Source organism: Astatotilapia calliptera, chromosome 1, assembly GCF_964374335.1.
Source record: "Astatotilapia calliptera chromosome 1, fAstCal68.1, whole genome shotgun sequence".
In the NCBI taxonomy this organism is placed as follows: Eukaryota; Metazoa; Chordata; class Actinopteri; order Cichliformes; family Cichlidae; genus Astatotilapia; species Astatotilapia calliptera.
In genome coordinates this window covers 29699114-29712727 of record NC_137422.1, presented here as the reverse complement: position 1 = coordinate 29712727, position 13614 = coordinate 29699114, and the positions used below count along the sequence as shown (strand labels likewise).

Below are 13614 nucleotides of genomic sequence, written 5' to 3'. Positions count from 1 at the left end.
CTGTAAGGGACACTATTTTGGTGTGAAATAAACCCACTGAGTGAGAGTGTGCATGCATGCATGCGGTATGGTTTATGATTATTTAGGGAAAATAAAAGCTTGCATGTGTGTTGACCTTAAAAATTGTTTTAAAATGTTTTGGGGTGAGGAGGGTTAGCTGTTTTTTGGCTCTAACAAAGGTTATGCCAGAAAATGTTTGAGAGACTCAGCTGTAGATATTAAGTGAAAGTTAAAAACAAAGAAGATCATTTTGTGGTGGGAACTTTAGACAATGTGTGTAAAAATGGTCCCAGTGGATCATGTATTTAGTGACTTTTATGTTGCTAACTAACAATTGTGTAAATAACGTTCTACAGGAAACAATAATCTTTTACTTAAAGAGATATGTAATAGATTACTTTTTTGAGTAATGATGGCAAAACTGGTGAAATTCTGAGACAGCATTTTGGGATTTTCATTGTGAACATGCTTGCATGCTAACTTTAGCATTTAGCTCAGATAGTTTTGCTACAGACTGCTGATCTATTTTTGTACAAACACTCATTTGCTGCAGATATTCTGAAGGAACGGAGGATTCACACTGAATACAAAGCAAAGTTTGACCTTGTTTTACTGGCATAAATTCAGTCGTGATCCTAGGTTTCAATGTTGGAAACCTATGGATACTCACTCCCTTTGTCTCTATACACAACAACTATTCAGTTCCAGCTCAAACAGTGTAAATAAGGTTGTCCTCTATTTCAGATCACTGGTGGCTGTCATCAGGATTTGAAACTGTGCGTGGTGTGTCTATGATGACCTGCAATTTCACCACCAAAACCCTAAGCAGTGCAATTTCTCTCTCTCTCTCTTTGTGTATTGATCCATTCTCTTTGAATCAATTTGAAGGATGGTAGTGGAGGACAAAATGATTTTTTTTAAAAAAATAATTCCATTACTTACAAAACCACCAACCCTGCTGGAAACTATCAGCAAATTTTATTAGGAAAATCTTGGAAAAACTTGCAGAAAGTCAATTTAGATCCTTATTATGCAAATTACAGATTTCTGACTCTTTTCAATGTGGTTTTCCAAATCAGCACTCCACTCAAATCACTCTTATAAGGATCTATAATGATATCTGATTCAGGGAATTGTTCTGTACTCAATGCAGCCGTTCATGCTGTTGAATAGTATGTTACTTAATAGGCTTAAGTTTTTAAAGTTGTATCTCCAGCTCAGCATCCATCCATTCGCTTCCGCTTATCCTTCTCAGGGTCGCGGGGGGCGCTGGAGCCTATCCCAGCTGTCATAGGGCGAGAGGCGGGGTACACCCTGGACAGGTCGCCAGTCTGTCTCAGGGCCAACACACAGGGAGAGACAAGCATTCGCACTCACATTCACCTAGTGGCAATTTGGATTATCCAATTAACCTATCCGCACAAACTGCATGTCTTTGGACGGTGGGAGGAAGCCGGAGTACCCGGAGGGAACCCACACAAACACGGGGAGAACTCCACACAGAAAGACCCCGGCCTGATGGTAGAACTGAACTCAGGACCTTCTTGCTGTGCGGCAACAGTGCTAACCACCGTGCCACCAAGCTGCCAGCTTAGCATTAGACTGAATTTTCTTCTATTTATCTGCCTTTCTCTGTTGGGCTAAGCAACCCCATTTCTACTGCTGCATCTCTAACCTGTGAGGTTCTATAAGGATCAACCCCAGATCCATTATTTTTATTCCTTTGGCTGGCATTATTAAATCTTTTAATGACATTTCTTCTTTTTCTGATGATCAAGCCTTACAGTTTGTGGCAGCAAGGCTATGGAATGGTGTCCAACATCATTTAGCTGGATCTGTTGACTCCTATAAACAGCTATTAAAAACTCATTTAATGTGGCTTCCTAATAATAGTTACTTTTTTAAATTATTTTTTCACATAATTTCCCATAGGGATCAATAAAGTATTCTGATTCTGATTTTTAAAAAATTTTCTTTTATTCTTTTTTTATTTATTTTGTTATAACAGCTATAAACTGTAATTGAATTTTTTACTCCATTTTATTGTAATTTGTCTTATTTTCTATTATTTTGATTGTACAGTGCTTTGTGATTACATGCCTGTGAAAAGTGCTTTATAAATAAACGTCACGTACTTACATAGAAAATGTGTTTTTCATAACAGTGCAAGAATACACGTAGAGTACTTTCAGTATAGAGTATAGCCTCCTGTCAAAATTAGCTGCCAACAATCAGGGCATGAGGGACATTAAGGGAATGCAGAAGATGGGATAAGCAAGTCCCATCAATCATCGACGACAGCGGGCAGGACTCTGGCAGCGTGATGGATGACAGCGGTGAAATGAGACAGAGAGGAATGCACCATACGTCCAGCTTGTCACACTTAGTCTATACTGCCACACATCAGTGATTCCAGCACTTCATGATCAGCGTGAACAGAGATTGGTCCAAACAGTGTAGCCTATATGTATGAGGACAAATTTGGAGGCGGATTCAGTGGAGGCTGTCTTGTCCTCACGTCACATTATACACACTCCATGATTTCATGAATCATCTGTCACCTGTTGGTCTAAAAAACCCAATCTGTTGTACAACCATTTAATATTGTTTCTTAAGGCTTAAATCCAGGTGCCAGTTTTGCTTTTTTGCATCACATAGCCGAATCTGCACAACAATTTGTTATATGCACAGATTAAACTTCTGAATTAAAAGAGATTTCTGCCACAGCACATTTCTATGTAATGACAGGAAAAGGACTCTTACTGCTAATGTTAAATTTTCTGGTTAAATATAGTATGAAATTAATGGAAAACTGGCTTCCCCTCCCCCTATCATCTCCCTTTGATTAAATTGGAGACACGGCGTGAGGAGCACCAGTTTCACAAGGACGGCATTAACAATTAGAGGCTTTGTAAAGCAGAAGCAGTCAACACTGACAAAATTACCAGGTGGTGATAATTGCACTCGGAGACAAAAATAGTTTGCTTTAAGCTCGATGCTGTCACTGCAAGCAGCTGTGGGGAAAACAAGTCATAGGCAGACATCCTGGGCTGCCCTGCGTCACCAGAAGCCCAATAAACTGACCACAGTGTTTGACATGCTGTTCTACAGGCTGTTAAAGTCTTCACACTCCAGCACGCAAGTGGCATGATGAAGCCATGGCTGTTTACCCACTAGATCTTCTGCTTGCAGTTGCTAAAAAACTATCTCCTAAAATTGAATCACCCCATCTAGGGCATTTATCAAGTGATATATGAATGATTTTGGTCAAAGATGATTGCATTTCTGGTGTATAAACAAGAAAGTTAAGACAATTCTAACCCCTTCATGAAGGGACTGAAGCCGAACAGCATGATAATGTAAGTACGATTCCAAGGAGAAATAGATGCCTGGTAATGATCTCTTCACTCTCTTTGAATATGTTAATAAAACGAATTCAAGTATATGAGCATGAACATTCCTAAATATAGTATGTGGATCACACGTAATACTTCAAGGCACATGGGTAGCTTTTGAAATAAAAAACTGAATTTGTCCCCATCACCAGGCTTGGGTGAAAACTGGCTTTTTTAATGGTTCCATTTTTACTTTACCAACTTTAACAACCAAATTTAAATCACAATAAATGGAAGCAACAAGTTATTAAATTTGTGCTAAGAATCAGATGAAGCCTAACAAATCTGCTGCTGGAGAAATGAAGCAGATCAAATGATAAATCTATTCAAGTTCTGTTCTGTTTATGATCTGCAGTGAATGAATCATTATGATTGTGGAAAGAACTAAATAAACTGCAGCATTATTGCCATGTTTGGCCAATACTTGGTTTAAGATCAAATACTTGCACTACAAGTGATATTCACACCAGCCTCAGATGTATTTTCTTTAATATCACAAAACATTAACAGGTAAAAGGAAATAACTAAAGCTACCAGCATAACATGAAGAAACAACTGTTACTGGTTTGTAACGTGCTGCGCTGAAGAGCTGTAATACCAGTATGGACCACAAGATGAGGCAGTGATTGAAAGTAACTTTTAGCTAGTTAAGTAAATAAGAGTGTGTAACTGAGTCGCTTCAAGAAAACAAACACATAAAAATTTTAAAATCTGCACACACCAGAAAGAAGCTCAGAAATTAACTGTTAGCAAAACTGCAGTAGCTTTCAATGCAAGCATGGTAAATCTCTCTTTTAGCGTTGGGTTGGTCAACATGGCTAAAGTTTCTTTCTTAGAGACAATAAAGTTTTATTACAGCATTTATTCACACTGGGCTTTCTTCTTCAAACTGAAATAACTTTCAGCTATTTGGAAAAAGAAATTACATCCAAAAATGTTTCATTAAAGCAACTACTCCTTAATATGTTTCTTTAAATAGGTATTTTTTTTATGTAACTCCATCTGAGAATCCTTGTGCTGCCAACACTCAGCTGCTGGCTGACTTTGAGCTTAGAGTTATTTGCCAGGTTAAGCTCAAATAAAATATGCTGCAGCAACAGCCTACAGTAAAAATCAATACAAAAACAAGCATTCTCTTTGCTGCTAAAGGTGCATAAATTGCACTCTAGCCAGTGATGTATGACTACCTGTCACAAGGACATTTCCAAGGGACTGTTCATTATTTTTGTGGTAAACACATAATTTTGACCTGTAGGATTTAATGAGAAAAAAAGGGTATTTGATCACTTAGAGTAAGTTTTTAGCCCGGTGTGAGGAAATAACATGCAGAGAGAGCTGCAGACCAGAACAAACTTACAGAATATAATTACAGTCTAAGAAGACCTTATTCTTCACCCAAATAGACTGTTGGCTAGACAATTGCAGCAGCAGTTTGATAGTTCATTGTATTCAAACAGTAATTATGTCCCTAAAATACAGTATTTGCCTTTGAGAAAGAAACCCAACCCTGTCTTCATTTTCCTCCTCCAACTCATTTCCACCACTATAAACACAATTTGGGATTTCTATTTTTAAAAAATGCACACACACACTATATCTGACACTGGACTCGGTTTCAGTGTGTTGTTCAGTTTGTTTCATATTTTTATATCAACATGAAATAAGAAGTAAATATATAAGGGTATTAGACAATGCAAATTATGTCTTTGTCTATTCATAGCGGTGGTGTCTGTGTACAAGTTCAGCTTTGGGCAGACATGACTCAGTCATTTAGTGTATTTAGCAACCAGACAGCGAGTAAAGTCAGAATATAAACACTGCTAAGAAACATGGTTTTCCACTTAACAAGCCCCCGTTTTGCTATTCGCCTTAACAGAAAAATGTCATATTTTAGATGATTTCAGAGAAGTTACTGTAGCCTTTTGTTTCAAGAGTTTTACCTGATCTTATGATATGTTTTTGTATTATAATTTGATTGAAGCATTTTGGATATGGAATAATTAGCTTTGATATTTTTATAGTTTAAATGCATCGTATAAAGTATGTAAATCTCCGAATGTATTGTTTGTGTGACTTCTTTCCAAATTTACCTTAGTATAGTCTGCCACCTACTGGCATCTTTGCAGTCAGCTTTTTAGGAGTCACTCACCATCTCAGAAAAACCATCTCTCATTCTACTAAATCAATATTTGTAAGCATCCATTGCCATATTTGGATTGCAACCTGTGATGTTTCATTACACAATACCATTAAGGAGCATCTCACTGGTTTCACATTCAGTGGTTAGGCTCGCATTTTGAAAGGAAAGTTTACAATTTTACTTTACCAAATTAAAAGAGTCACATACTGTAATAGGAAATAAAAGTGAGTACGAGGTAGCAAAATTATTCAACACTTGGAATCAAATCAAATCTGAAAAAATAAATAAATAAATCAAATCTGATGCTAGAGACATGAACCACAACAAATGTTAAACCTACCTCCTGTATGTATTAGATGACTTGAAAATTATGAAAATTATGGTGCCAGTCATATTCTTAAAAAAAATACTACTGTAGGCAAATCCAGGGTGCAAAGAGTTGAAATGCAAGTTTTATAATATATCTTCTGCCTCCTGCTGTTGATCAAAAGACCAATTAGGCCAATCAGGAGTCATTAGGAGTCACTAGGATCATCATTTCATTGTGAGAACAGTAAAAATCTATAAAAAATAAACAAAAATATAACAAACATTTATGATCAGCGCTGCTTTATAGTTGGAGATGACTTGTGGCCTTTGTATCCATGATGAAAATATTTGTGTGCCATCATTTACTTTAGTATAGTCTGCCACCTACTGGCTTCTTTGCAGTAAGCTTTTCAAGAAGTCACCAACTGTCTAGGACAGAGGTCAGCATTCAATACTAACAAATGTTTTGGCCAAAAAGAAAAAAAGGAAATCTAGCTAAAGTCACACATGTTTGGACAAAAGCATTCAGCTAAATCTTTCCATCTACCTCTGAATATTGGTGTTTTTGGTCACAGCCATGCAGTCTTCCTTTACAAATATTTGAGAAATTAAAGATGTAAAGTGTATAGAATGACACCATTGCACCAAGTTAGGCCATGAATTTTCAACTCTCTCAGATAATCCACAATCAGCTCTAAGTGATATTACTGTAAAGTGGAAGGGCTGGTTCTAGACCCTTAATCTGGCGGAACGGTCATTCAATATTTGTAAGCACCCTGTGCTAAATCGGGAGTGGTGTGCAAGAATCTTTGTAATGTTTAGGTTTTTATTCATCATGTAATACCACCAGAGCGATATTATTCTGTTATTATATGTTACCTTATATATGTAATCAAAGTAGTTGAATTAGAATACTGCTGTAGATCATATTATACCCTTTAATATAGAGTGTGTGAGCTGTATGTAGTGTAGTTCTCATTATACTTTTGAGTTAACAGAACATATTCACATATTAGTTCATTAGATAAATGTGCATCACTCTGTATCCTTGATCTGCTGGGAATGTGTTACACTGTTTTCTTGACATGCTTAATTGTTGAATCATGAAGAGAAGGTTGTAAGCAGGAGACTCTGTGTCTAAAGACAGGGGAGATAGATAGACCACATTCCACACCCCCACCTTACAGAAAGCAGAGAAACAACTGCCGAGGTCATAACTTAGGCGCTGTAACAGAGAAAAAATGTGATGTTTTGGCTTTTACGACTAGCTGGGGGCCACTAGAGACTATAAAAAGCTGAGCAACCCGTCACCATTTTGAGACATGTGCCTGACCCTCTGGTAGCATCTCTCCCGTCCGGACGTTGTAATGCTCTTATTGTTGAAATTGTATGGAAATAAATGATTGTTGATTGAGCATTGATACACCGAGTAGTGTCCTTCCTTCAGCCCAAAGATTCAAAGAACTGCGTGTTTCCAACAGTATCCATGATGAAAATATTTGTGTGCCATCATTTACTTTAGTATAGTCTGCCACCTACTGGCTTCTTTGCAGTAAGCTTTTCAAGAAGTCACCAACTGTCTAGGACAGAGGTCAGCATTCAATACTAACAAATGTTTTGGCCAAAAAGAAAAAAAGGAAATCTAGCTAAAGTCACACATGTTTGGACAAAAGCATTCAGCTAAATCTTTCCATCTACCTCTGAATATTGGTGTTTTTGGTCACAGCCATGCAGTCTTCCTTTACAAATATTTGAGAAATTAAAGATGTAAAGTGTATAGAATGACACCATTGCACCAAGTTAGGCCATGAATTTTCAACTCTCTCAGATAATCCACAATCAGCTCTAAGTGATATTACTGTAAAGTGGAAGGGCTGGTTCTAGACCCTTAATCTGGCGGAACGGTCATTCAATATTTGTAAGCACCCTGTGCTAAATCGGGAGTGGTGTGCAAGAATCTTTGTAATGTTTAGGTTTTTATTCATCATGTAATACCACCAGAGCGGCAGCTGACTGACTAAACCATTGATACAAGGCAGACTCATGCTTTCATATTGTTTATGCTAAATTCTGATTACTGTCATCTCTTGGCATCCTGGTACCTTCTCTATATTTCTCCACCACCTCAAAGCAAACATCACATCTGGAGTTTCATTCCTTCTTGGAATGAAGCCGTACTGCACAGAGATTCTTAAATCTCCTCTCAACTTAGCTTTAATAGCTCTTTCCCATAACCTAATGGTTTAACTGATTAACTTTATCCCTCAGTATATGATTATTTTTTTGGCTTGTATACTGAATTTCCTATTTTCCTAGTAAAATATCAACCACTGAGAGCCGTCTCAAGGCTTTTGCTGTGCTGTATTTACTGCATATACTTTGTACTGTACATACTCTTTTAACAGTTTTTCTACCATTTAAATTTTAACACACCGATTTTGCAGTCCTTTGCTGCCTCTTTCCCAACCCTTTTTGGTAGCGTCATATTCACAACGAGCATACATTTGAAAGAAATAAAAAAGCGTCATAATTTGAACATTTTGTATACGGTTCATTGATGGTCTTTGTATTTTTTTAACACGTGGACTACATGATTTGTAAAGTCCTTGCAAAATGCTAAAAAGTTAAAAAAAAAAATAATAATTTAAAAAAGTCACCCCTTTGCAACTTCACCGTCGTGGCATGTTGACGACCAGACTTGACGCATGTGCAGTCCCGTGTGGCTCAGCGGAATGTTCTGGTTCTCTTGCGGAAGTCTCGCGCATATTTGGCTCGCGACCAAACTGAAAAACAGCAACGGGAGCGTCGAGAAGGGAGTCAGCGGCCCTTTGGCTGAGCTCGTCTGGATTTTTGGGGGAAGAAGACTCGATCACTAAAATGACTAGTGAGTACCGACATTTATTACGCTCTGAGGGATTCATGTATTTGGTCGGATGCTTGTTTTCCGTGTTTGTTATTTTTCACCCATGGTTGTCGTTGATCGACTTGGGTTCCGTCTATTTCATGTAACATACATTATCCTATTTTATAGATTCTATAGAGGATTGTCGTTTTGGGCAATAACTTAAGGACGCAATTAATTTGGCTGTTTCATTTGGTTTAATGAAGGACATAGACTTTTGCTAACATGTGTTACATAACGTCCCGTTGTACGTGTGTTGGCTTTGGGTCGCTTGTTGTCCGGGCGTTACTCTGAGCCCTGGCCTGTATGTGTGGACGCAATACAGAAACAAAATATGGGTGTTCTGGTCTAAACGCAGCTTCCGTGTTTTTACTAGTAATATTTTTTTTAAATCCTGCACATGAACTTGGAAAAAAACCATGATAGCAGCGAATTCTTTTGATGCCCTCTGTGTTGTTGCTCTGGTTAAGAAAATGCTCCGGAGCGCCTCTCTGCCACGTCGGCTGCTTTTGGGCGATGCACCATCTTCATATTTCATCGTGCAGATCATAGCATACTGTTTTTCTTTTAACTATTCGATTTGTAGACACACAGATTTCCTTTTTTTTTTCTTTTTTAAATTCAGCTTGTGTTTTACTTCTTTTTTGCTGGAAGCAACTTAAGTCAAGTGTCTCATTACAAGGCGCAGCTTTTTCATCTGATTTGTTGTTGTTGTTGTTTTTACCCTTTTTATTGACATGACAGGAGGAAACCAGCGTGAGCTTGCACGCCAGAAAAATGCTAAAAAGCATACTGAACAGACTAAAGGCAAGAGAAATGAGGATGGGCTATCTGCAGCTGCCCGGAAACAGAGGTAAGCCTGCACTCTGCAAGAGGTTAAAGAAGTGTAGGATGCACACAAACGAAACAAACCAAAGCATAGTTTTCTAAACAGCACAAGGTGACGGAAATAGTGCGCATGTTAAAGGTAAAATGTACTAACAATTAGGAGAATTCATTAGTTTGTTTTTTAATTATTTTATTTTATAGTTGTATTATAATTGTCTAATTAAAATGCGTACATTATTATATATTTACGAAAATACAAAAATTATAAATGTATATATTACATATTTTATACATCATTGTAATATATATATTCAAAGGTTTATTAATTCCATACCTAATTATTAAGTTTTTAAATAATTCTTAATTTTTAAAAAAAAAGTGAAGGGAAAAAAACCCTGTACACCATATTCAGGGGTTTCTGGCTTTTTCATTGGAACTTCTGTACGTGTAAGCACTGGTTCTTGAATAGTAAAGGCAATGAATCAGTGTTGTCTTACCTAACAGAAGTTATTTATCCTATATTTCTGAACCTTTATTAACAATAATAATAATAATAATAATAATAATAATAATAATAAACACACAAAACCATCTTATGCTTGAGTAAATTAAACCCCACCAAAAATCCCCAAAACAAACAAGCAAACAACAACAAAAATGTGTGTTGCAGTACTTTAGGCAAGGAATTTGTCTTTCAAACAGTTAGACATATATTACACATAATGTGATTGTGTGTGTGCACGCACATTTCAGTCTCCTAATAAAGCTTGTCCTCTCTTGAAATGTCTCCCTTTTCTCCTCCAGGGATGCAGAGATAATGCAACAGAAGCAAAAAAAGGCAAATGAAGGAGGGAAAGGAAAGACCAAGTGAAGAATGAAGTCTTGAGACAAATTCAGCTCGGTGTCTCAAGAACCTGTTCAGCATTCTACCTGATATTTATAAGAAAGGATCTTTTAATTTTTGTCTAAACTCAAGAATCCAGGATCTGACTTTCCTCTCTATGGCAAATGACATTGCTTGTTGGATTTGTTGTTTTACACGATGAAATTATGTCTGAGCAAGTTAGCGGTTGTGTCACTTTGGTGCTGCATGCAGGGGCGCATCAGTGGTGTAAGGAGCAGAATAATGATGAACAATTCTCAACACAAAGCATCTGTGTAACAGTTGTGTATTTTTGTACAAAGATGTCCCCTGCTGGTTTCAAATAAAGTGTATCTTTTTTTTGTTTGTTTCATACTTGTTTGACTTATTATCAGTATGTCAATATTAACAGTGAGTCTTTTACCAAAGGACCTTTGTAATGGTGCCACATGTAGGTATAGACTGAGGGACAATGTGGGGTCATAAATACAGCTACAAAAGGCCTCGCTCCAGATGTGTTTATAGCTGTTTACTTATATACTAGAAGGGAGAAAACAGGTCTTGTAAGACAGTGTCTACAAGGCTTAAAATGAGGTTAAACCTGGATTGAGCAACAAGAGCAAAAGATTAAAGATATCTGAAAACAGTCCACTATGTGTGGTCATTTATGACCATAGCAACCGTATTTACTTGAATTGTGATATTTCTAAAGTGTATCCTGCCGTTAGTTATTCAGTCTACTAATACAGCTTTTCATAGTTGGGGTAGGGTACTGGAGAGCTGTGTGGGGTCATTTGTGACTTTGGAAATGTTTGGTTTTTAACATAAACCTATGTTTTGTTTGAAATTTTATATTTCACTTTTGTAGTAAACCATGTTTAACAGAACCAGCATCAACATCAGAATCATAGTGAACTGAAAGTGGGTGTTTAGGGAAAAAGACACTGAAAAATAAATAAATTGGATCCTGAAAGAAACATACTGTTCACCCATAAAACTAAAAGGTAAACAGGAAATGTTCTCTTCTCTCGTGGTTAAACAGGGTGTGTTTTTGTTACTAGGATACTATGTGATCCAAAGTATTGTTACGTAATGTCTATTCTTAACATCTAAAAACCTTTCCCTGAGAAAAAACACATAAAGCTAAACTGAAACAGAACATTTTCAAGCCAAAAATCTAAATGGAAACGGGCAAATCCACCCAGGAAACTGAAACTAAACTCCAGTGTAGGTGTGAAGTATTGTACTCCATGTCGCATAGCTTAACGCAAAATTAGTGCGTTCTTATTGACATTTCTTTCTCACTATTTTCAAAATGATATTCATAAAATCTCTGACTCTTGCGAAGCCACCAAAACGGTGCTCAGAACTGCACACAGCCTGTAAAAGTCACTGCACTACTGAGTGTTCAATATGCATTTGTTCAAATAATAAACATATACATAAATAAATAAAAGAAAAACTGAGCTCCAGAAAGAAATAGCTAACTTTCTGAGGCCATCATCAGTTCCAGTGTGCAGTAAATAAAGACAATAAATGCAGTGAGATTAGGTGAAGGTGTGTCCCCCTCGATTACATTGAAGATCCGCATAATGAATTTTTATGTTCTATATTGTACTTGCAGTCAACAGGGGAGCCCTCTATGGACCTAAACAGGATAACCAAGGTCACTGAAGTTTTGTGTCCACAGTATGGAGCTTTTCTAGAGTTGGTCTTGCTGATGATCAGTTCATCAAATGCATCTGAATAGCAGCACCTGGCTATAGTTGCCCTGTATATATATATGTCATATATTGTCATCATTTAAATAATTTAAGAACCTGCTGAGCTTCAGATGATTTTTATGCCCTGATGCATATAACTTTATAAATAAAAAGACAATTATTCAATAAGAATTCATTGAATTAATTACTCTCATAATCAAAACAAAGAACCCTCGGTCATAGTCTGTTTTGTCCTTGTGTCTGCATTCTGGTTTTCTCTCTTTTTGAGGCCGATGGTTCTGCTGGAGGTGTCTTCCGGTAAAAAGGCAGTTCTTCTTCCTTGCAACTGCTACTCATGGAGGATCACTGACAGCACTCGATATGGTCTTCTGCTGCTTTGGGCCATTGTTTTCCAGGTTCCATGTGTTGTGTGATCAGAGATGCTCTTCTGCATATCTTGTTTGTAACGAGTGGTTATTTAAGCTGGCTATTTTCCTCTGACATCCAGCATGAACATGTCATTTTCATCCAGAGGATTGCTGCTCACTGGATATGTTCTCTTTGTCAGACCATTCTTTGAGTAGAGATGGCTGTGTGGGGAAAATCACACTGCCACATGCGTGTTCACATGCCATGAACAAGAAAATGGTCTTTCATAGCTGCTTAAAGTTAATGAGAAATGACTGTTTTCCTTTTCTTCCTCCACTACTCATGCACTCTTTCTCCTCTGCCTCTCAGATTCTTTATATAGATTGTTAAAGTCTTGCTGGCTGGGCTCTCTGACCTGGTGTGTATTAGTCAAATTAGTTACACAATTAGGCAATAAAGACAGATGAGTTGTTGTGCGTGTCACTGTACAACATGTTTTGATTTTAGTAAATCAGAGTGTGCTTAGAGCTTTATAGGAGTAAAGTGATCTGTAAGCCACGTCTAATGTGACGAAAGCTATTTAGCTTATGACAGTGAGCATTTAGTTAAGAAGAGTTTGTGTTTTATCAGTTAGGGAAATAAATTATAGTAGTATATAATTGGTTTCCACCTTATATAAGATACATAACTTGACGTCAGGGAGAAGAGACTTTGTGCTCTGCTTGTATACAAAGTGTATACTTTGCTTGTACAAACAAAGTGTATCGCCAGACAGCGAAGCGCCGCAGTGGCATAGTTCCACCACTAGGTGGAAGCAAACTCCATTGTATTTTTGAAAACAATTATCCAGTAAAGGAAATCCAGACTCTTTTGGGATATATTTTATGTTGCGTTCTTATTGCTCGGTGCAGGGCCAACAATCAGTTAAAAAAAATTAAGATATTTTAATTGCTTTACTGAAACATCTGCCTCTCTTGAATGCAGATAACCCGCTGGAGCACTGCTGCTGTATACTGGCCAAATCTAAGCACCAGAAAGTCCATATTGCTGATATTTGATTGCATTCAGCTCTGCCTATTTATAGTCAATAATCGGTGTGCCTACTT

The 13614-nt window shown here is 37.2% G+C and overlaps 1 non-coding gene across 1 annotated transcript; it reads left to right on the top strand.

The window, feature by feature from the left end:
- Positions 1-8698: 8698 nt before the first annotated feature.
- Positions 8699-9557, top strand: serf2b (small EDRK-rich factor 2b). The gene is made up of 2 exons (XR_013909923.1): positions 8699-8728; positions 9491-9557. It is a non-coding gene; the product is annotated as a small EDRK-rich factor 2b (transcript).
- The last annotated feature ends 4057 nt before the right edge of the window (positions 9558-13614 follow it).